The sequence below is a fragment of the Sapajus apella genome, unplaced genomic scaffold (genome assembly GCF_009761245.1).
Source record: "Sapajus apella isolate SASKATOON/1434 unplaced genomic scaffold, GSC_monkey_1.0 scaffold2, whole genome shotgun sequence".
Lineage (NCBI taxonomy): Eukaryota > Metazoa > Chordata > Mammalia > Primates > Cebidae > Sapajus > Sapajus apella.
Window position 1 is genome coordinate 1,983,048 of NW_022436942.1, and position 23,443 is coordinate 2,006,490.

General features: G+C 39.6%; 1 protein-coding gene across 3 annotated transcripts in view; it reads right to left on the bottom strand.

The window, feature by feature from the left end:
* The window catches only part of STK38L (serine/threonine kinase 38 like), an 80,313-nt gene extending 69,402 nt beyond the window's left edge, over nucleotides 1-10,911 (bottom strand). Inside the window, exon 1 of one of the 3 annotated variants that reach the window (XM_032283874.1) lies at nucleotides 10,729-10,911. The gene's annotated coding sequence lies outside the window, so the exon portion shown is untranslated. The remainder of the gene's footprint in view (nucleotides 1-10,728) is intronic. The other 2 variants (XM_032283882.1, XM_032283891.1) reach the window with 2 other exon arrangements.
* Between the last annotated feature and the right edge of the window lie 12,532 nt (nucleotides 10,912-23,443).

Consider the following 23,443-nt stretch of genomic DNA (forward strand, 5'->3'; position numbering starts at 1 on the left):
TTCTTACCCTACTTTTCCTTCTGTGGGTCCAGTTACAATCTTGGTTAGTATGAAAATGCAGTTTTACTACAGTAAAAATTCAGAAACATGTAATAAGGTTATTCATCCCTTTACTTTCTGCCACCTTGTGCCTGAATGGGCTATACAATGGGGCTAATCTATGGCTTTAGATCTTAAATCTTTAACTATATTTCAGAAATGTGCTTATAATTTTCATTGATATTTAAAGTATGCTGATTTCTGTTTCCTTTTCTGCTCAATTCTAAAAATAGAGAGACACAGGTTCATACACAATTTTTAAAATTAAATCCAGAAATGTTTGATTAAAATGAACTGCCATTTTTGGCATAAAAATACACTCAGAGTATTTTCAGAGAGGACTGCTGGGAGTTCAACTTAATCCTTAAATATGGCACTGGTCCCACCAAGTGGTACCTGGAACAGATGTGAGAGGTACTTGACCTTTTTTTAACCATACGTACTTTTTCTCCTGCCCTCACCCTATGTCTTCCCAACCACTCTGCAAGCCTAATTTTTCTCCTCCTGTTCCTGTCTTTCACTTTCCTCCTGGGAATGCCCATAAACTTTTTGTATTACCAGTAATGGCACTAACGCCAACACAGCTGCCAACCTCTGGCCTAGAAATACAATGGATATAATTTGAATTAGAGAATACCATTAACTCTTTGGTTGCCCTGAGAAAACAACTTGATATTCTGTTTCAGTGGCCCAATCCACAGGACAGAAAAAAAAGTAGAAAGTAAATCTATATAAAAAAGTAACCTATAGTGCTATTTAGCCCTAGCAATCCAATGTAGATTATACATACAAAGTTTATAATCACGATTTGCAGATACAGGTCTCTGAATGACCAAACAAGGATAGAGGAGAACCAGAGATGATATCTGACACCATCTGAAGTTTAGAGTCATGTTAGTTATTACACTGTGTTATTTAAACAAAAAAAAAATAAGGCTTAGAGTAGAGAAGATGAAAGTAATCAAGGCTAGAACTAGAATAAAAGGACTTTAGTATTAGGTATTAAAGTCTTAGGAAATTTTTAAGAGTTCCATAAAATCCTATGGGAAAGGTAAATAATCATGCTCCCACCACAATCCCCTCCCTCAAGTCAAGTGCTCTTTAAGCTGTGCTTTGATGCAGCATTCTTTATATAACAACCTTGGTGGTTCTAGGCATTCATCAAAGAAAAGGATTTTAGTGGATTTACTTTTCTCTTTGTCTCTCTAGCTGATGGTATCTTTCACTTTTTCTGTTTAATTTCACAAAATGGAAGCAAGAGACAATTTATCAGTGGCACTGCATTCCAGGCTGGGTGTGGGAAGCACAGAAGAGGTGCTTCCAATAGGCTATTAGAGGCAACAGAAACACTTTTTTACAAAAGCTCAGAGTGTTAAAGCTGGATAAACATCAAAAAAAAAAAAAAAAAACACACAGCAAATGAAAAGTTCATTGATGCTGTCCAGCATCATGGCAAGAATTCCGGTTCCTGGCTCCCTAATATGCTTCAGTGTCTTACATCACTGTGATAATATCTTTCTGAGGCTTCTTGGCCTGAAAAATTCCTCCTCACCCTTCAAGTCTAGGCTCAAACACTCCCACATCCTTGGAAAGCAAACACTCTCCCAAGTAGGTGCCCCTATCCCTGAGGTGTGCCTCTCACTGCTCTTTCATGACAGCTGCTGTGCCTGATTGCAGCTATTTCTACCCCTTGAATGTAGCTCTCCAGTCACCTGCCTGGCTTCTGAGGGAGCACCATGTGTTTTTCCCTTTCCACATCTCCTGGTACGGGGTGTGTACTTTATGTACAATTCACAGTGAAAGAACTCCCCAGGTCTCAACATGAAGGGACACCACCCCTCATTCCAAGTGTCTCCTTTCCAAACTCACCTAGTTTAGAATTTCATTATTATCACCTAGATTATTTAAATTTGTCTCTTCACTGGTCTTCCCATTTCTGGTCTCTCTTCCCTTGAATTCACTCCATATACACTACTGCTACTTACCACTCTAAGTAAATGTACTAAGTTGAGCAGGTGGTAAAGTAGAGAATGAAAAGCTGGAAAACACAGATTCTCAAAGTTCAATGGGTTCAAATCCAATAGGACAGAAAGAGAAGTAGATAATTAACACAATGTATCAGGTGCTGTACAGATACACCCAATTTATGCTAATCCCTCTGGCTGGCATGTCCTTCACTCTGAAATGGTCAATTCATATTTCACTTCATATAGGAAGCTTTTCTAATCTCTCCATCCAGAAGAAACCTCTCTTTCCTCTGCTCCCACAGTACCCTGTTACTCTGTTAGCACTTTCCGTTTGAATTACAGTTATTTGTACCTATACAATATATCTCTTACTGTATTGAGCTTTTCTAAATCGAAGGCCAAACCTCCATTTGTCTCTGTTTTCCTATGGTACCTATCACAGTGCCCTGCAAACAGCTGATAAACAATGAATTATGACAACTAACTTCACTAAAACATTAGGAGTCTGTGATTCGTTTAGGATTTGCCAGTATTAAGAATATCAGTGGGTCATATACATGCAATTCAGTACTAAAATTTTCCACTCTAGCCACAAAAATAGAAAAAGTCTATTCTGTTTGGCTAGATAAGAGCTGACATATGGAGAACATCCTCAACCAGATCTGAAAATGTCCAAATGAAATGGATTGCTCTTGTAAAAAACACAACAAAGGGCAACTCCCCAGTAGTACCATAAACTGAGCAACCAGCCTCTGCTGCCAAATACAGAAAAGTCATAAGGGGCAAACTGGTGTGGTGTTTCCACAATGGGAGCAGGTCGGTGGGTAGATGCTTAGCTAAGAATGAACACTGCTAGTAAAAATTAAATTTAATAAAACAAGGCACTAGTACAAGACAGTAGATCAAAAATGGATCATTAAATAAGCTGTCTGATCTCTCAAATAGTATCACTTTCCAGAAGTGAAGAGTATTTGCAGCTTATCCATTCCTTTAAGGATCATATTCAATTTTCTACAAAAGTGCTACTGTAAGATAGCTCATCAAGGGGGGTGGGGAGTTGGGGTGAGAGAGCATGGGGAGAAATGCCAGATACAGGTGAAGGGGAGGAAGGCAGCAAATCACACTGCCACGTGTGCACCTATGCAACAATCCTGCATGTTCTTCACATGTACCCCAAAACCTAAAATGCAATAAAAAAAAAGATAGCTCATCAAGCCCTTTTAGGATTCCCAATTCCTTAATTTCACTGTTTGTCTGTTCTCCCTTCACCCTATTCCTTTATCATAATTGTTTTAGTTAGAATGTAATCAGTTGAGTGCACAGTGAGACAGACAGTAACTTAAAAATTAAGGACTTTAACATTTCATGATTTAAAATGCAGAACTAAAATTCTAGTTTCTCAATTCTCACAAAACAAAGCTCAAGGCTTAAAACTTTAGAAAATGCCTGCTATAATATTTACCCACTCCTAATTGGCTTAATGAAGTCAGAACATTTGATTACATCCTTTGTTTCAGGATTGTAATTGTTGAGGGCAAAAACCTTGTCTCATCAACTAATTTTGTAGAGCCCTTAGTAAACACTTTGCCTGTAGTAGCTTTTAATCTACAAGGAAGACCAGTGTGTTTTAAGTGTTTATATTAGAGTCAAAAGACCAAGTTTAAATTCAGGCTCTGTCTGTTATTTTGAAATCTCAGACAAGTCACTTAATCTGAGTTCCTCTCTTTACCTGAAAATAGGTTTAATAGTCATATCCTCACTGCCTATACCACATGACTGCTATGAGGATTACATAAGGAAATGTGTAAAAATGCTTCATAAAACTATAAACATAAGAGCTCCTGTTATTCTTAAAATAAATGCTAAGAGTAAACCCTCTCTATAAGAAATCAAAATATAATTGAATTATTTCTGCATATGTTTCCCAAGAGAATTTATGTTTGGCATGCAAAACTGTAAGTAACTCCTAAAGGGGAAATTACCAAAAAAAAGAAGGGGAGAAAAGAGAAGAAAGAAGACTTGGGGTGGGACTAGAAGAGGGAGGTAAATTAAACAGAAAAGAAGAAGTTTTATAAGAGAAAGCGAACCTGGATCTTAAGAATCCATTTCTAACTCTACCACTTACTATGCACCTGTGTGACCCTGCGCAAGTCACTTCACCTTTCTAAGCTCCAGTTTCCTCATTTGTAGGTAGAGATAATAACTCATAGGATTGCTATGAGGATTAAATTAGATAATATATATAAAGTATTTAGCACTATGCCTGGTGCATAGTAAGTGATAAGTGGTTACTGGTATTGATAAAATTATTAGAACTGTACCCTAATGGGTGACATTCAGAAAGAAAAAGTAATCAAAACATAAAAGAGGGAAAGATGATATTCAGAGAGCTAAATCTATATATTACCACTGGGAGACAAAGTTTGAGAAATATAAATTGCACAAAGTATTCTTCATATTAAATGTACAAATTACTGTGTCTCTACAATTGGTGAGGAATCAAGAGCAATGTCATCAAAACCACCAAATCACAAAAGCAGAATAGCAATAACTGTATTCATAAAAGCAGAATAGCAATGGGAGAACTAGACACCCGAAAAGTGCTTATTAATGTGTACAGAAGGTTCTCTGTCCCAAACTCAATTTTCTAAACTTTCATAAACAGAATGAAAGCTAGACTCCACAGCAAAGGCACAGCAATCCCGAATGCCAAAAATAGATGCTATCAGCTATCATGCACACTTATGTTAGTTTCTGCCATCTTGTTCTTTTTTTTTTTTTTTTGAGACAGAGTCTTGCACTGTCACCCAGGCTGTAGTGCAGTGGTGCAATCTAAGCTCACTGCAATCTCTGCCTCCTGGGTTCAAGCAATTCTCCTGCCTCAGTCTCTGGTGTAGGTGGGACTACGGCATGCGCTACCAAGCCCAGCTACTTTTTTTTTGTATTTTAAGTAGAAATGGGCTTTCACCTATGTTGGCCAGGATGGTCTGGTTCTCCTGACCTTGTTATCTGCCCGCCTCGGCCTCCCAAAGTGCTGGGATTACAGGTGTGAGCCACCATGCCTGGCCTATCTTGTTCTTTATTCTGGGTAACTGTCTTGTATTTGTGGTTGATTTAAGGTGTTAAACATTATCCGCCCTATTCAGGAATTGCAAAAGCAGTAAACGTGTCCCAGGAATCAGAAAAAAGAGGAATAATATCTCCTGAATCAGCTGTAGAAATAGTAAATAACTCACAGATGTGAGAAAACAATGGATGCTATCTGTGCACATAGGATCAGAAACTTACCTATTATAATATGCAGAAATTCTATACCTGTGGAATCAATGAGAATCAGCAAAAGGCAAGCAAAACAGGAAGCCTTCTGTATAAGTGGCCGGAGAATCAACAATTTGGGTTACCAACTGATGTGGTGTTAATTCAGGGGAAAGCAAGGAGCTTGTTAAGAATTTAAAAGCTAAGCATAGGCCAGGCACATGGCTCATGCCTATAATCCCAGCACTTTGGGAGGCCAAGGAGAATGGATAACCTGAGGTCAGGAGTTCGAGACCAGCCTGATCAACATGGTGTAAACCCTGTCTCTACTAAAAATACAAAAATTTGCTAGGCATGGTGGCACATGCCTGTAATCCCAGCTACTTGGGAGGCAGAAGCAGGAGAATTGCTTGAACCTGTGAGGCGGAGGTTGCAGTGAGCCGAAATCATACATCATACTCCAGCCTTGGCAACAACAGCGAAACTCTGTCTCAAAAATAAATAAATAAATGCTAAGCATAATAGAAGTGTTATCATCACAAACCACACACAATTGCCAAGGCTCCAGACCTATGTGAATTTATACAATATGAATGTGAATGATCAGGTCACCACAAGACCTATAACTATTAATGTCTTCCCGAAGATCTGTGCAGAGCTCATCTAAGAGGCAGGCTACCTGCCTCAGTGGATTTTCAATGGAGACAAAACTATTCCTGGTGGGAAAAGATTCCCCTAAAATTTCTATCAGCAAGGAGGTAACAGTATGACCAGTTTCATTCTGATAGACCAACTAACACACCTTTTTACTAAGACAACCTTCCAAAACCACCTGTACTTAGAAGAACTTGTAAACTTTTTATAACAAAGCAAAGTTGACACCTAGTATCTCAATGAAATGATGGGCTAAATATCTGCCAATCAGGGCATGGTAAACAGAAATGATATACCATTACTACTAATTTAAGGTATGTTTAAAAAACAACTTTTAAAATTTGTTTTGCCATCTTTGTCTTATTTCAATAATATAAATACATGTGCTTTAAATCCTGTCTTTAGTTCTGCAGTTTTTCCCATTAGGTTTTAAGCTCATCAACCATCAACTGTCCTAGTAAAGGTGTTTTCTAGAACCTACCCTACTCAGTCAAGTTGACAATACTTATATTAGTTCATAGGGACTATGACTCTAGAGCTGTACTTAAACTACGAGTACAGTCAACTGGGGACACTGACAAAGAAGCTGAAGAGTCTGGATTTTGCTGGACAGTTAGGAAAAGGTAGGCAATACCTCTCTCCCACCGCTCAATCACTGTATTCCTTGCTTACATATTTTTTTTTCTAACCTTTAAATCCAATTGAATTTGTGATTCCAATTCTTAAACAGTAACAATGTGGACTATTGTTGAAACTTTATAAATAAAATCAGGTGGACATTTACAGTACTGAGTAGGCCTATACAAGACACTGTATGTTTCTATGGCACCTTTTATTTTGCAATCCCAAAGAACTGTCAAAGTTGCCCCAACATAAAGTATCACTGATGGAACTTCTCTCATTTTATACATGTACAACACTCTATTCACCCTGTTTCTGCCATTGTAAGCATAGCTATTCATGAAAATAAACTAAAAGGGCTCAGACCAACATTTAATCATTAAGTTTCAATTTCATAATTCAACCCAAAAACTATCCAGTGCCAAGTGGTTTAAAAAATTACAGAACAGGGATGGGCACACTGACTCACACCTGTAATCCCAGCATTTGGGAGGCCAAGGCAGGAGGATCACTTGAGCCAAGAAATTTGAGACCAGCCTGGGCAACATAGTGAAATCCTGTCTACAAAAAATTTAAAAATCAGCTGAGCGTGCTTATGCACATCTGTAGTCCCAGCTACTCAGGAGGCTGAGGTAGGAGGATCACTTGAGCCCAGGAGGCAGAGTTGCAATGAGCCATGATCACACTACTGCACTCTAGTGTGCAGACAGAGCAAGACTCTGTTTCAAAAAAAAAAAAAAGAAAAAAAATTCAGAACAAAGCCAAGCACAGTGGCCCTATAGTTCCAGATACTTAGGAGGCAAGAATATCATTTAACCCCAGGAGTTCGAGTCCAGCCTGGGAACATCGTGAGGCTCTGTCTTAAAAGAATATAAATTACAGGACAAAACATACAATGATTCAAACATTCCATAAAGCAAAAGAATTAATATGGAATAACTTTTTACTTCTAAGCCCTTATGAGTACTTATGGGTAGTAAGTCAAAATTATTAATAAGTCCCACTCCATAGTTATATTTAATTTGCACCAAGAATGACTTCAAAAATTGACTAAAATAACATGTCAAAAATAACTCATTTGCTTGGGTGTTCACTATTTTGGAACTCTAGAAAACTGACCCCAAAATTCATATGTCAGAAGAATGTATTTCCCAAGTCAAGTTTTTGAAACTACAGACCTAAGGAAGGCCATCATGAATGGGAGAGAAAATATGGATTGTGGTTAAGCACAGCCGTATGGGTACAAGCCAGAATGCCTGGATCAGAATCCTGGTCCTACCACTCATTAGCTATCGAACCTTAGTAACACAGTTACTTCATCTGCCAAATAGGAATAATAAAAATACTTACTCCATACAGCTGTTGTGAGGATTAAAGCCAGGCAAGTAAGTAGTACATGTAAAGGGTTTAGCAGGAAGCAGCATTATATAAAGTATTTACTTATCATTATTATCATATGACTAGATCACTTAAATCATCCACACAAATGCCTTTTCCTATTCAGTCTTCCTTAATCAGTCTAGTAGCATTTAATCCCTCCCTCTTCGGCTTCTTCATGAAACACATTTTCTATAGTAGTTATTTGGGTGGGTACATTTCTCTCCCATTGGATTGTATCTCCTTGAAGACGGCAACCACAGTTGTCCAAGTGTACAGAGCAGTAAACACTGTTCTGGCCTGTCTTTCATTTCTCTCCCTCTAAAGAGTCTGAACAATACCCTGTCAATCAGCAAACCTTTAGCTGGAGAGAGAAGGTAAAGTACTTATGCAACCAGTACACTTAAGTACTGGTCATACCTTGCTAATACTTTCTTAAGACTTAAAAATTTGGGGGGAAGAGGAGGAGGATAAGCTTCATGTTTTTAAACTACTAACCAAAGATATATTTCAAATTTAAAAAAAAAGTTATTATGTCTTAAAAGCGTGCTTTCATTATCTCATTCAAAAAAACCATGATGTTTGTAATATAAAAATGCAGTAGCATAATTTCTGCATATGTCACGTCTAACCTAATCATAACTTGCCCATCTGCTGACTGTAATGTAATCCTAAGGATACTAGATGACAATATGCTTGCTTGATTCACTCTACACTATTTACGTAAAATAAACTCATTTTAACAATACATTGAGATGCAAATCTTTCTGGCTTTGATTTGTACCCTCTTTCCCTATTAAAAAAAAGTGCCTCGCACACAAAAAAGCCTCGAACTCATCCTGGATCTCTGCGGAGGCACTTTTGAAAGTGTATTAACCAACTTCACTAACACAATGATGCTCTCCTTACTTTAAGAGAACAGAACTTTTCTGAAAGCAAACAGCTGAACTGAGTCCATTGCTTTGTTACCATTTTTTAGAAAGTCCAATTTTTCCTTTGTTCTTACAGTGTCCTATCTTTAGAAATCAAATTTTTAGCATAAAAACTGGTAAGAACATCTATCTGTTGCCACAAATCATCTTAGTCTCTATTCTTTGATTTATTTTAAAACAAACTCAAGAGCAAATGGCTAGAGAAGAACTGCTTCTATTAAATGTGGGTTTTCTAAGTCTAATTTTTTCATTCCCAATGGCAGGGCCTTTCAAAAGAGTACAAAAACTGCACCCAACTTTCCTTCTCATTCTAAACACATCCCAACCAAATGGGAAACATTATCAACCATCTTAACAAGGAGAAAACAAAGCTAAGTAAGGTCAAGCCAAAACATTTTTTAATTCATTGTGCCTCTTTTGAGATCAGGACTTTTCAGATGGAAGTAGTCTGATGAACTTATGCAATAAAATTATGTAATATCATAATTTAACATCATATTTTAGACTAACTTCTCTCTCCTCAAATTGTCACAAGGGTGGCTAATTCACATACAATACCTCTCAGTCACTGAGGAGAGAGCATTAGTAAACTTAATTGTTTTACATATCCTGAGGCACAGAGACAAAGGCCAGTCAAATTCAAAGATGTTTACAGTACCTGATATACATATATGACTGAGACAAAGAACTTTCAAAAATCTGTACTGAGTAAGCAAAAACGGGCTTAATACAATAGACCCTGCCTTATAATAGAGAGACCTGTGAAATGTAAGCCCCAGCGCCAAAAAAGACAGTCTCATTCATCAATCCCCATCTTACAATCAAGAGGCAGAACTTAAATCACTTAAAGCTGTTTCTTCAGATTTGAGCGGTAAAATAAGCTAATACTCAAGCCATTTCCGAGTTAAGTGGCTTCTCTCAAAACTTATCACAAGTTACATGAAATAGGCAAGAGCGTTGGTTCTGCATTTTATCAAGTGAGAAACAACAGCATCCTACTTTTGGATGTACTACTTCCAGAGCCACTAGCCCTCCCCCCACCTCTCATTTCTTTTTATATCATCCCTCCAAACTTAGAATCCGAAAAGCTATTCCACAAAACAAAAGCACCACCAGTAAACCGGGAGGCCACTGGTTTTGAAAATAAAGTTTGTTCTACTGCTGTTAACCTGGCAACTTTTTAAAGGTGAAAGGTGCCCTACACAATCGGTTATAATCTTTCCTATTCCCACACCAATAACCACTTGTTTGACCTCGATACTAAAGGTGGAAAAAGGAGTGGGAGAAAATGATTCCGAAAGGAAGGGGCTACGGGTGCAATGGTAAAGGATAGATTCTGAGACCGGTTTTGAGCACTCCGTGGCTTCTGGGAGCTGGGAGGCTTTCCTGAGTCTGTCTTGAGAAATGTTTGGCAATCTGACGCATCAGTTTTTAGGAACGGTACACAAACAGCCCCCACAATTGAAGAGCCATGCCTCGGATCCTGACTCTGGGTGACTTGAGCTGGAGGGCACGGGACGGGAGCGCTGGGGCTACTCGGAGAGGATCCGCGAGGTTTGTTATTGTTTATGAAGCCCAGGCGGGTACCCGGAGCTGGGTGCTCGGAGGCCAGGGAGTGAAGGAGAAAGGAGCAGGGAAGGACAAAGATTCCTCTACGGGCGCGAGGCTCCCTCTCCGGACACACGGGGCAAGTATCACCCCAGGGAATAAGAGGGCCAAGGCCGTCGCCGCAGCTTCCCCGAAGACATTTCCAGTCCCGGAATTAGCCCGGCTTTCCCTGGACACCCAGAGACACCTAAGACCTCCGCCGGCTCCTGCTCACAGAGCTGGGGCTGGCCCGGCGAGCCCGGGACCCTAGCCGAGCGCCGTATCCGCGAACTCACCTGCCTCTGGTCGCACCCGCGGCCGGCTCAGCCTCCACACGGACCGCAGCCGGCCGGGCGCCCGTCAGCTCCCTTCTCCCCGCTCCGCCCTTGCCCCGCCCCCGGGAGGTGGGACCGGCGGCCTCACCGGAATCTCGGGGCGGCCTCCCTGAACTCTCGCGAGCCCTCCCTCCGAGGCTTCTCGATTGCTCGTCCGGTCTGACTCGCCCTGACGTCATACGCACCACAGCCGGAAGTAGCCTTCTGTCGTCAAAGCCGTTTCCCGCCCCTCCCCCCGTCCCACCCACCTCTGCCTGGTGAAGTCCCGGCTGATTCTGAGAGAGTTGACTGGACTGTCACCACTTACCCCCTCACCAGCCTCACCTCACTGCCATTTTAACTCAAAACTGGTTCAGGCCTCTATTGAAGTGTCCTAGTGTGTTGTGACATTAGTCACATTGTAAATGTCATCCGAATTTTTCAAACCGTGCAATGCAAAGAACGTTAGAAATGTAAACAGAGAATTCACACGTTTTTCAGACTGGGAAACAGTGGTCAACAAAGATGGATCAGCTGACCAAGTTGCTCAGTCGGTAGCTGTGGGGACTGGAAGCCACTCGGATTCCTTGACGCTTCTGTTTCACAGTGAGGAGCCTCCAGAGACTCGAGAGGAACTAGCATTTGGAAATGCCACGAAAAATACATTAAAAACCTCTTTGGGTTTTCTTGGAAAATCTAAAATAACTGACAGTACTGGACTGCTTTATCATTAGGATCCGAGAATTGTGCAGAAGAGCACCCCCCTATAGGATAACTCAAAAGGGACAACTTTGGGAAGGTGGATGCAGTTTGCTTCTGGGGACAAAACTGGCACTTGCCTTCGGAAAAGCCAAATAAGAGAATTACTTCCAATTACTGTTGACAAATTTATCCTCAATATGAATATTGGAGGTTTTATAAAATACCCTTAGCTTTTAGCTGAGACTATATGAAGCTGGTACAGTGCTTGCAAAAATTATCACAAATGCCACCCCCTTTTTTTTTTTAAGATGGAGTTTCGCTCTTGTTGCCCGGACTGGAGTGCAGTGGCCCCATCTCGGTTCACCGCAACATCCGCCTTCCGGTTTCAAGCGATTCTCCTGCCTCAGCCTCCTGAGTAGCTGGCATTACAGGCATGCGCCATCACGCCCGGCTAATTTGGTATTTTTAATAGCGATGGGGTTTCACCATGTTGGTCAGGCCGGTCTTGTACTCCCAATCTCAGGTGATCTGCCTGCCTCTGCCTCCCAAAGTACTGGGATTACAGACATGAGCCACCACACATGGCCACTCGACATCTTTAAGTTTCCCAAGAGCAGGTGACACAAGCGAAAGACTTAAAAAAGAAGCATTACATCATTTCTGTCTCTTACACTGTGCCTTTTCATACATAGCTTAGTAGTGGGAAAAGCTCTAGTTTGGTAATTAGTGTATTTTGAGGGAGATTAGCTCCATTTATATGGTCATTTTGAAACTCAAATGACAGTTGTTGTATACAAGCATAGGAGGTTTGTGATCAGACAAGCTTGACAGAGGCCTATGTGCCCTTCTCCCTGCACTGCACGCATACCCATACTGTTCAAATGGGTAGGATTGAGAACAGTGTATGATTTGTTCCACAGCAAATTTATGTTTTCAAATGTGCCATGCTATAGTAATATGAACTAGTATAGAGAAGCAGTCCAGGTTAATATGGGATAAGCTAAGACTTTGGCCTCTAGTTCCTAAATTGAGACCATTGTAAACAAATTTCCCTGGGAGGTTGTTGAAAGTACCTCACTGAAACAAATTAACGCTATGTACCCTTTTAGAATTTTGATGGTCTATGGACCCCTTTTGAAAACAGTGTTCTTGAATGCATAAACTACCTAGGGTTACAAAGGAAATTGATAATATTGACATACAGTTACCAAATACTAAAAAGTGAATTTGTGATATAATTATGTGGTAGGTAGCATCTAAGATGGCTGCCAATGATTCTCCCCTTCCAGTATTCATGCCTTCTGTAATTCCCTTCATTTCTGTGATTAGGTTACAAAAAGATTCTGGCTTCCATCTTGCTTTTCCTTGCTCTCTCACTTGCTCGCTTTCATGGAAGTCAGCTGCTGTGTTGTTACCTGCCTTATAGGGAGGCCCACATGGCAAGGAATTGAGATATACCCAGTCAACAGCCACCAAGGAATTCAGGCCCCCGTCTAACAACCTGTGATGAACTGAATACTGCCAGTAATCATGTGAGTCAGCTTAGAAGTAGATTCTCTCCCAGTTGAGCCATGAGATTACTGCAGCCCCACCTGACACCTAGACTGCAGCCTTGTAAAACCAGGTACTAAGCCAGAAGGCCCAACTAGCCAAGCCCATATTTCTGGCCCACAGAAACTGTGAGACAATAAATATTTGTTGTTTTAAGCCACTAATTTTTGGGGTACTATGATACACAGCCACAGATAACTAAAACAGTTATGTATTTGCCTCTTCATTAATGCATTAAATAATAAGAGCAAGACCTATAAGACCTAATTTTGTAGTAATGATACACATAAACAATATTTCGAGATATCTACAACTTAAATGGGGTAGAAAATATGTGTGATTCCTATTGAGGAAAAAGTCACAGATATTGCTAACATTCCTGTGGTTTGCTGCCTACATTCATGATGAAAGAAATGCTAATTTTCAGTTTGGGTTTAGTTAAAAAAAATTATATAAATATATAGTACTCTATATATTATATATATTAAAAACTACATATGTACATATATATATAGTTTTTTCATCAAAGTTCACAGACCCAGGTTAACAACCATTTGCCTAAGTAATAGATCATTTGCAGGAACTTCTAAATTCTTATCGCCAACTATCTGAGACAGAATCAAAGTTCAGGTAATAAACATACACTATAGCCACTGCTAACTTTATTAACCTACAGCTTAATATGAATTTGTATCCCCTTCCTCCACTTAGTCCCTCTTTTTTTTTTTTTTTTCTTGAGACAGAGTCTTGCTCTATTGCCAGGCTGGAGTGCAGTGGCACAATCTCGGCTCACAGCAACCTCCACCTCCTGGGTTCAAGTGATTCTTCCGCCTCAGCCTCCCGAGTAGCTGGGACTACAGGCGCATGCCACCACACCTGGCCAATTTTTGTATTTTTAGTAGAGATGGGGTTTCATCATGGCGAGAATGGTCTCGATCTCTTCACCTTGTGATCCGCCCGCCTCGGCCTCCCAAAGTGCTGGGATTACAGGCGTGAGCCACCGCGCCCGGCCACTTATTCCCTCTTAATCAAGGGTATGCTAAATGTAGATAGACAGGCTAAAATTGTAGGCCAGAAAGGATGAGAAAAATCATGATGAAAACCTTTTCAGCACTCAGTTTGTCTGATTTTTGTTTTTACTATGTGAAATTGTTAGCTCCTTAACCAGAAGAACTCTTTGGTATTACTTTTACTCTCTTAGGCCTACCACACAGTGAGTAAAGAATGAATGCCAAATGGCAGTAGTAAATAATAATAGAAGGAGAGCTATTGATAAAACCCTTCCACTAAGTTAATAAAGCAACTTTTCCATATATGCAATTTTGCAACTGTGGGATATGGCCAAAGCAGTATTTAGAGGGCTAATTTATTGTTTTAAATGCATTTCATGAAAAAGACAAAAATGAAAACAAATGAACCAAGCTTTTAACTCAGAAAACTGGAAAGAGAAAACAAAATAAATTCAAAGGAAGAAGAAGGATATAAAACTTAGAGCAGAAGCCCTCCGTGACCGTTATGTGTACCAAGAAATGTAAATCAAATATATTTTCCTATATATACCTCTTTTTCAAATGGATGTAAATTCTGTTATGATTAATAATTTCAAATATAATTCTAAAGATAAAGACAGAAATTAACGATTAGTTAATTTAGAAATTAATTTTTCTTTTGAAAAGAAGAAAGACTGAAGTTGACAATAACCAAAAACTAATTCTTTGGAAAAGTAAAGGAAATAGGAAAAAGTTTGACAAGATTAATCCAGGGAAAACAAAAAGACACAAACAGTAACAATGATAATGGAGATGCAACTACAGATATGGAGATTTTAAACAGCATAAAAGATTGTGATATGCAGTGTTATGCCAAGAGATTTAAAAAGGAGAGAGGACAGGTGCTTTTTAGTTCTCCTGGAAGTCTGCCCTGATGAAAACCCAGTAATTTTTTTTTTTTTACTATGGAAAAAAATGGAAAGTTTATAAGATTGTTTTAAAAACTGAATAGGCCTTTCCAGTTTGAGACTACGAGTGCTTGACTACTGGCTCCTCTTCTCATAGTCATGACTTTCAAAAGGACTCTAACCCAGATCAGACAACTGAGAGCAGTTGAGTATGTTTGAAAATGAAGACTCTATTCTACAAGCTGCATGGGACTTCCACTGGGCCATTTAATCATGGGGCTTCCACTGGGCCATTTATTCATGCACATGACAATCTATTCAGAGCTATTACCAGACTGTCTTCTGAAAATTACTTTATATACCTGGAAACAGTGACTTCTAATTGATCTCCCCTTTATTTTTTTAACTGATTTGACTAGACTGAAAAAAGGCTGACTCACATTAGAGATTTTTTAGTATAATCTTTCTTGATATGGATTGACATTCTTCAGTTCACATTTGACATAACATCACAATTATATAGAGAATCGCTCTTGAAAAAAATATGTTTCCAAGGATCATTCGCTATTTGTGGTTTTTTTTTTTATGCTAAACCATTACTTGCAACAGTTACCACTATGTTAAAACAGTTGAACTTCCTTTTCAGTTATCTCCTCCCACTAGAGAATGTGAACTTCAGGGCAAACTACTAGAAGTGACTCAAAGTCAATGCACACTTTACATTTCCAAGCCTGTTACCAAACTACCATCAGAGGTTCCACCAATTTTCATGGTACCAGCAGGCAGTAAAAGAAAAGTCCCTTTTCCCCACATGCTTGCTCACACTGGGTTTTGTTTCCATTTTTAATCTAGCCAGCAAAAGCAAGACTAAGACCTTGACAGGAAAGCCACTACAGAGACATGCAATCTATGTTCCTCTTCTTCCTTTCAGCTCTGAGGTTAAGGTTGGGGATAAGACTATGTAGGGAAATAAGTTACAAAACATTGGCTTGTTTAAATATAGAGAATTCTAGTAGAGTCTGAGGCAGGCAAGATCATCCTTGGTGTCAGCTGGTGCTGTGTTGATATTTTGGTTGAATGATTTTATAAGGCTAGAGAGATGGTTTGTGGGGAAGAAGTTATTGGGTGTGCTTCTCATTCATTCTGCTATGCTCTCCAGCCTCCCCAGGAATCAGGTGGTTGCTTTCAGTAGGTTAGCTTCATACATTTTATGCTGATTTGATTTCCTTGAGAAAATAACCCAAATAGGGCTTTCAAGGAATTGATTTTTTTTTTTTCTCTGATTAGACAACACAGGGCCTTAAGAAATTGTTGTTGTTGTTATAGAGACAAGATCTCACCGTATTACCCAGGCTGGAGTACTGTGACTGTTCACAGGTGTGATTATGGCATACTGCAGGCTCAAACTTCTGGGCTTAATTGATCCTCCTCCCTCAGCATCTTGAGTAGCTGAGACTCCAAGTATGTGCCACCATGCCCCGCTAAGATTTACCTTCATATAATAGCAATATAAGGCTGTTACATAACTTTGGGCAGAGGGGTTTTATTTACAAGTATTAAGTTGTATATTGCAAGCTGTCTGGGGCAAAAGTACCTTGGCAAGCAGAAATGAATATCTAGTCTACTTGTGATATGTCCCACCAGGGCTGAATGCTACAAAGGTTATTATATAAATTGGATAAATTTAAATCAGATAAATCAACCATTGTATCCATCAAGTCTCAAAAAGTGGAGCCTCATATTTCTAGCCTCTGGAATTGTGAGGAAATAAGTTTCTGTTGTGTCCACCCAGTATGTGTTACTTTGTTATGGAAGCCCTAGCAGATTAATGTACATTGTATTCCTAAAATAGGAATATATGCTTTGGAAAAGGAAAAATCAGAAAACAAATCCTATTCTTGGAATTTAAAAATACAACTGAAAAAAAATGTAAAATCTTGGAAAATAAGGAAATCTTGCAAAAGTGAAAAATAGGTGAGAAAGTTAAGAAATAAGGATCATTCACCTTAACAGGAGCCGAATTTACTCAACTCATAGGTATTTGAGGGTACAAACCCATGGCAGGGCTTGGCTCTAAAAAAGTCTTATCTAAGCTTCCTTCTATGGAACAGAGTTCCATCAAAGCCAATTTTAAAAGAGCTTATGTAAAAAATAATTATTCTTGCTGTACTTTGTACAAATAATCAGGCCAAGCATAACAAAGCAAATCAGTCCTACTATGATTTGCCTTTAGTAAAAATGGGAAACTGGAGAGAGAAATATTATGTTTCAAGAACTATAGTATACTTGTTATTAAATTCTAGTCTCATCAGTTGTTTTTAAGTTGTTTCTGCAATTTAGGCGAATGCTGCTTACTCCTGTGAACCAACCAGTGATCTCTGACTGCTGCTCAGAAGACAAAAGAGGAATGGGTAATGTAAACATTTGAATCAATATTCTAATTCTGGGCACATTGGAATCAACTAGTGACCCATATCTTCTTGGTTCCAACAGTGCCCAGTTCATGGAAAGCCTTCTAATTTAGTTTAATCGGGATAATTTTACTTATTTTGGTTTACTTTTGTGGAATATATTGATGTTATGCTCTTTGTGTGGGAATGTAGAATAAGCTTACTCAATGTTTTCTTAAACTGAATACTTACTAATTTTCCAGATATTACCTTTTGTCAGAACTCAAGCGTCATGAATGACCCTCACCACACCGATGCTTTCTGACTGAGTTCCACTCTACCTTGAATACCAGAGACCTTAATCGTTATGCAGAAATGTCATTGCCCCTATTCAGCCTGAAGTTACAGATGAATCTTTGTTCTTCTGCAACCCTTAGGATTAACAGTTCTCTTAGAAAAGGGAGGGGGGAGCTGGGTACGGTGGCTCACACCTGTAATCCCAGCACTTTGGGAGGCAGAGGCGGGTGGATCACCTGAGGCCAGGAGTTCAAGACCAGCCTGGCCAACATGGTGAAACCCCGTCTCCACTAAAAATACAAAAATTAGCCAGGTATGGTGGCAGGTACCTGTAATCCCAGCTACTCGAGAGGCTGAGGCGGGAGAATTGCTTGAACCTGGGAGGCAGAGGTTGCAGTAAGCTGAGATTGCGCTACTGCCCTCCAGCCTGGGGTCACGGAGTGAGACTCTGTCAAAAAAAGGAAGGAAGGAAGGAAGGAAGGAAGGAAGGGAGGGGGGGAAGGAGGGAGGGAGGGAGGGAGGGGGAGAGAGAGAGAGAAAGAAAGAAAGAAGAAAGAGAGAGAGAGAAAGAAAGAGAGAAAGAAAGAGAGAAAGAAAGAAAAAGAAAGAAAGAAAGAAAGAAAGAAAGAAAGAAAGAAAGAAAGAAAGAAAGAAAGAAAGAAAGAAAGAGAAAGAAAGAGAGAAAGAAAAAGAAAGAAAGAAGGAAGGAAAGAAAGAAAGAGGGAAAGAAAGAAAAGTGAAAGGGGAGAGGGAGGGAGGGGGAGAGAGAGAGAGAAAGAAAGAAGAAAGAGAGAGAGAGAGAAAGAGAGAGAGAAAGAAAAAGAAAGAAAGAAAGAAAGAGAAAGGAAAGAAAGAAGGAAGGAAAGAAAGAAAGAGGGAAAGAAAGAAAAGTGAAAGGGGAAATGTCAGAGGCATTTGAACCAGAGCAACTCCATCTTGAATAGTGGGTGGGTTCAATGAGGCTGAGACCTACTGGGCTGCATTTTCATATGGGTAAGGCATTCTAAGTCACAGGATGTGATAGGAGATCAGCACAAGATACAGGTCATAAAGACCTTGACGAGAAAACAAGTTGCAGTAAAGAAGACTGCTAAAACTCACCAAAACCAATATGGCCATCTCTGGTCATCCTCACTGTTACATCCCACCAGTGCCATGACAGTTTACAAATGCCATGGAAACCTTAGGAATTTACCCTATATGGTCTAAAAAGGCGAGGCATGAATAATAAACCCCTTATTTAGCATATCATCAAGAAATAACCATAAGAATGGGCAACCAGCAGCCCTTGGGGCTCCTCTGTCTATGGAGTAGCCATTCTTTTATTCCTTTACTTTCCTAATAAACTTGCATTGACTTAAAAAAAAAAAAAAAGAAAAAAGATCATTCCAGAAAGTCCAAAGTGGCTAAAGAGCATTTCACAAAGAAAGAATACCAATATAATAGAAAAGTTAAATTAGAGAACAAACTGTCTTCCAGTTGAAAAAGCCCTTTGATTGCAGAGCAGGATGAGTGAAGTAAGAAAGGCAGAGAGAGAAGGAAAGAAAGGAGGAAAGGAAAGAAAGAAAAATCCTAGATATGTTACTGAGAATGCATAAAGATAACCCTAAAAGCTTCTTGAAAGCAAGTTCAAACACACACACACACACACACACACACACATCACCATCAAAGGAATGAAAGTAAGAGTAGTTGCCAAAATTCAAAGAGAAATGAGTTTCAACCCAGAAGCCTATGGCCAGACTAACTATCAATTAGGTTGAGGCAAAATACAGATGTCAAAAATGTAAGGATTTGGGAATTTTACTCCCAAGGAATCCTTCCTTAGAAAGTCATTTGAATATATTATTCAGCAAAATGGAGAAATGGAAGTCCATGTGTCCTATCAAGGAAAGCAATGAAGGAAAGTGTCAGGAAGGCATCTTTTTGGCAGGTTTAAGAGAGAAAGTCCTTCATTTATTCAGCAAATATTTATTGTGCACTGACAACATGCTAGGTACTCTTCTGGGTACTGAAGCTACAGCAGTGAACACGAGAGACACCATCATGCTTACATTCCAATGAGGGATAGAGAAAAGATATAAACAAATATGTGTGTGAGCTAATTGTAGGTAGTGACAAATGCCATGATGGAAGATAAAGCAGGGAAAGAAGTGTGCTAGTGTGGGTAGAGTCGACAAGGAAAGTTTCTCTGAGGGATGACACTTGGGTTGAGGCCTGAGTGAAATGAGGAACTGGCCATACGGAACTCTGGGAGAAATGTATTTCAGGAGGAGGAAACAGCAAGTACAAGGTCCAGCTGCAGAAATGAGCTTTGTGTGTTTCAAGAGTGAGAAGAAAGTAACCGTTGCAGGAACGGTGGGAGTGAAATAAGAGTGGTAGCAGATGATATCTGAGGAATAAGCAGGGCCCTTGTCTACTGTGTTGGCTGGGATGAGACGTCATTGGAGGGTTTTGAGCAAGAGAATGAAGTGAGCAGGATAATGGAGGAGCATAGGAAAAGGGGGCCTTAATGGGCTGGAAGTATGATTGAAATGATGGAAAATATTAAGGATCAGGGCAAAGGATAAAAGGAAAAAAATGGAAGGTCGTTTGAAACTATAGGGATAAAAGGTTGTACAAGAAAATCAATATAATCTTAGTACATTACATGGCTCTCCACTGAAAACAATAATGTAAGTTAATTTTCACTGACTTTTAACTTTTAAGATCAATCTATAATAAAAGCAAAATAGATTTCATTATGTTTGCATAAAAGGTAAGAAGAAGGATGAGGCACTAACAAAGTAGGGTTGTGGGACATCTATCCATAAGGTTAATGGACAAGAAATAGAGGCTTAATTATTTAAAATTTGAAAAGTAAGCAACCAAAGAGCTAAAAATATTGAGTTAAATATATTGGCAAGAGAGGAGAAAAGTGAGTACAATTTTGGAAGGGAACTAAATTCTCAATGATCATAGCGGGAAGATAAAGACATTATCAGTAGATAATGAAATTATCAGTTAAAGACATTATCAGTAGATAATGTCTGAAGTTCATCAGTCAATCAAAAACGTAAGCATAAGCATATTATTTAGAGAGGTGGAGGTAACCATCAGAATTATAAGTTCTGGACTCTGGAGAGAGGGCCAGAGAAGTAAAGTGAGGGGCAGAGAATTATTAATTGTTGTTATAAACCCTTGAGTCTTTAATGTTTTTTAATAACATATATATTAGTTTGACTTTAAAAACATTTTAGGCCTGGAACAGTGGCTCATACCTGCATTTCCCAACACTTAGGGATGCTGAGGTGGGTGGACCACACGAGGCTGGGAGTTCAAGACCAGTTTGGCCAACATGGTAAAATTCCATCTCTACTAAAAACACACAAAAAAATTAGCCAGGCGTGGTGGTGTGCACCTGTAATCCCAGCTACTTGGGAGGCTGAGGCATGAGAATCACTTGAACCCAGGAGGTGGAGGTTGCAGTGAACTGAGATTGCACCACTGCACTCTAGCCTGGGCAACACAGCTAGACTCTGTCTCAAACCAAAATTTAATTTTATGTATATCAATCAATCTAGATCCACCAGATCTACTATTTGTCTACATAAAGTCAAGATTTTCTTTTATGATCAAGCAATAGGTCCAAGTGAATAAAATGATCTCCTTCTAAAAGATCCACCCTGAAGTGTCCAGACATGAATGTAGGAGGATGAGAGTGAAGAAGCATTAAACAGAGCTAGCAGAATAGCACAGTAGTTAGGAGGATGGCCTCTGGAAGCAGACTCTGAATTTGAATCCCAGTTTTGCCTTTCACTAACTGTGTGACCTTGGGAAAGTTACTTAACCTCTCTGTTCTTTAGTTTCCTTACCTGTAAAATGGGTGTGATAAAAGTACCTACCTCCTATGGCTTTAAGGAGTAAATAAGTTAATCTTTGTAATGTATAGATAAAACAGCGTCAGCAGGGTGCATTGGCTCATACCTGTAATCCCAGCAATCTGGGAGGCCAAGGTGGGAGGATTGCTTGAATCCAGGAGTTCAAGACCAGCCTGGGCAACATGGCAAAACCCTATCTCTACAAAAAATTTGAAAATTAGCTGGGCATGGTGGCATGCAGCTATAGTCCCAGATACTAAGGAGGCTGAGGTAAGAGAATTGCTTGGACCTGGGAGGTGGAGGTTGCAGTCCACCCTGGATGACGGTGAGATCTTATCTCAGAAAAACCAAAAAAACAAACAAAAAAACACCACAAAACAATAGTGTCCACACATCGTTAGCATTAATTTCATATGTCTTTAAATTACAAAGCATGGTATGATTTGAGGACAATAGAAGAGTGTTTCATCCGAATTTCTCTCTCCTACAGGTATGAAAATCCATTATTACAGACTTTGTTAGAAGATTTATAATATTTTAGAATTCTCTATGAATAAAGAGTTCTCTTGAGAGGAATTACATCTTAAATTCTCATTTGCTCCAAACTTATTTGAGTTAATCAAACCCTTTCCAACATTGATCCTTATCTGAACATAAGGCATCCTTGTTAGGCAGCTGAGATAGGGTAGGGCCTGGTTTGCCGGGAGAGTAGAAAGCATCAAAAGGGAGGTGAGAAGATAGTTCCACAGGGAACTAACTAGGAGGACTCTAGGCAAACAACCTCACAGTTTGGCCAAGGACCAGACTTTAACAAATAGTCTTGGCTCCTGTTTCCCCATGGCCTGTCCTATTCCTGTCTGTCTCACACTGACACGTTTAAACCAGGAGAGACCAGGGAGTGTGTTCTGGGTTTGGCACAGGCTCAAGTTATTTATTACCAGACTGAAAAAACAAAACAAAACAAAACATGTTGTTTCTGGATCTGTTGTGGAGTGAAACCCCAAGGACTATGTTTTTCACATTTATTTTCATCAAGACTCACTGGCCACTGCAATAGACTAGAATCCCAAAGGGTGGTCCCTAAACTAGTTCAGTCTTGAGGGTTTGGGAGGGGCTGTTTGTTCAGGCAGGAAACAGCTCACAGAAACTTAACCCGCCTTTGGGAGTGGTTGCCTTGGGAGACCTTTCAATCCCCTCGGAATGGGGCCTCTGGCTGGCTGACCTCCTCTACTCTTTCCACAAGAACAGCGTCTGCATTTGAGTGGAAAGAACATGTGTACAAGTGAGGACTTGCCCCACTTCACGACGAGAATTTCTGATCCATAGACAGTCTTTTTGGAAGCTGATGAAATTTGAAGTGTGGCCTTTTATAGGAAGCTTTTTCAAGCTTTTAGGTTTCACTTTGTGAGCAACATGATATAGCAGTAAACTAGGCTGGACCAAAGAGTCACCATCTGTATTTACATTTAACATACAGGAATCATAACATTTTAAGACTGGAGAAGACTGGACCAGATGATAATCTGGTCCCTCTCCCTTCTTCCTATTTAACATATAAAAATTATAAACGTATAGAAATAATAAAATTTTAATACATACACATTATAAAATTTTAAGGCTGGAGAGGACTTGACCAGATTATCATCTGGTCCCTCTCCCTTCTTCCTATACATGAGGAAGATCTGAAGGAATAAAGTCATGAATAACCTCAGTCACATATTGAGTAACTGAGATTAAACTCAAGTGTACTGACATACAGGAAGTAATTCAGTTCATGTTACTCCATTTGTAACCTGAAAGGCATTTGGGAGAGACTACATGAGACTTGGAGAAAATATAGAGCTCAAGCCTGTAATCCCAGCACTTTGGGAGGCAAAGGCGGGTGCATCACCTGAGGTCAGGAGTTTGAGACCAGCCTGGCCAACATGGTGAAACCCTGTCTCTACTAAAAACACAAAAAATTAGTCTGGCATGGTGGTGGGTGCCTGTAATCCCAGCTA